The following is a 1,736-nucleotide window of genomic DNA, read 5'->3' as shown; positions in this document are numbered from 1 at the left end:
GCACAGGGACTGCGGTTCAATCCCCCAGCACCACATGCCAGCCAGCCCCGCCCCCTGGTGGGCTGAGCTGGCCACACACACACACACACACGCATAAATAAATAAATAAAATTTAGAAAAAGAAAGAAAGAATTAACACAAGATAAAAATAAAGGTAAATTTGAGACCTATTCATTCTTCCCAGGGAGACTCGTGACAGATATAGATATCCTTACCTGAAACTAGAGACTTCTAGGGGCAGAGGAAATGGCTTGTTAATCAGCAACTCTAGGGATCAGCTTCAAGGAGGAGTACCGGCATTCCTGAGGGAGGAGCATGAACTAGGTGACCTAGAAAAAGCATTCCTGAGATCTACATGTAGGCTTCTGTCTAACTCTTTCCCCACATCCTCAAACTCTGTCAAAAACCAGAGTTTAACCCCGTATGAGTCGTATCTTGGAAATCTGCCTGCTGTCCCTTTTTTTTTTTTTTTAATGTGTTTGGGGATCGAACCACAGCAACCTGAGGCTGACTGCTTTGTTGAAGCAGCCACTTGAATAACTGAGCTAAGGGGCAGACCCCCTTAATGTGTTTGGTACATCATCTCATTACACAGCTCGGACTCACAGTCATTGTCTGGAGTCAAACCCAGTCCCTGGGCTTGGCTAAGCAGGCACTTAGTCTGCTGAGCTATCTCACTGGCACCTGATGTCCCTCTTGACAGTATACTCTCATCTACATTTTCTTTTCTTATTCTGATCTTGGTAATTTATTTTCTGTACTTTGGACTAACCCAAGGCCTTTGCACTGACCTACATCTCCAATTCATATATCCCACCCTCCCCTTTTTTTTTCTTTCTTTCTTTTGTTTCTTTTTTTGGGGAGGAACTGGGGATTGAACTCATGCCCTTGTGCTTGCCAGGGAAGCACTTATTCCACTGAGCTATCTCCCTGGCAAAATGTTCTGTATCCTTTTTTTTTAGTTTTTTTTTGGCAGAACCAAGGATTGAACTCAGATCCTTGCGCTTGCCAGGGAAGCATTTATTCTACTGAGCCCTCTGCCTGGCCCCGATGTATCCTCTTTTATCCTTTTTTGAGATAGGGTCTCACAAAGTCTCTAAATTAGTTTGAACTTGGTATTCTCCTGCCTCAGCCTCACAATGCTGGGATTACAGCCCTGTGCTACCATGTCTAGCTGTTTACAGATTTATTTTTATTTATCTATTCTGTCACAGGGTCACCCTATGTAGTCCAGGCTGACCTTGAAGTCACAGCAATTCTCCTGCTTCCTCAATGCTAGGATTAAAGGTACGTACTCCAGACCTGGCTAGGAAACTAGCATTTGGATAACTTTAAAAGACTTCCAAAAAATAAATAAATAAATAAAAGACTTCCAAGGTTCCAGGCATGGTGGCAGATTCTTGTAATCCTAGCATTTGAGTGGCTGAGACAGGAAGATTGCCATCAACCTGAAGCCAGTCTGGGCTATGGGGCTGGGAAGATAGCTCAGTAGAGTAAGTGCTTGCCTGGCAAGCACAAGGGCTTGAGTTCAATCCCCAGTGCGGGGGCGGGGGCGGGGGCAGTCTGGGCTATGTAGTAAATTCAAGCCCATCTTGAACTACATAGCAAGACCTTCTCTTAAAAACAAAACAGGATTTCTAATGGTGTTTGTAAGTAGGATCACAAGTCTGCACCTTGTACAGCAATTAAGCACTGAGAAGAATGTATGCAGTGTATTATTTGTTGAAACTGTACTT

Source organism: Octodon degus, unplaced genomic scaffold (genome assembly GCF_000260255.1).
Source record: "Octodon degus isolate 3935 unplaced genomic scaffold, OctDeg1.0 scaffold00018, whole genome shotgun sequence".
NCBI lineage: Eukaryota > Metazoa > Chordata > Mammalia > Rodentia > Octodontidae > Octodon > Octodon degus.
Note: the sequence above shows the minus strand (reverse complement) of the source record.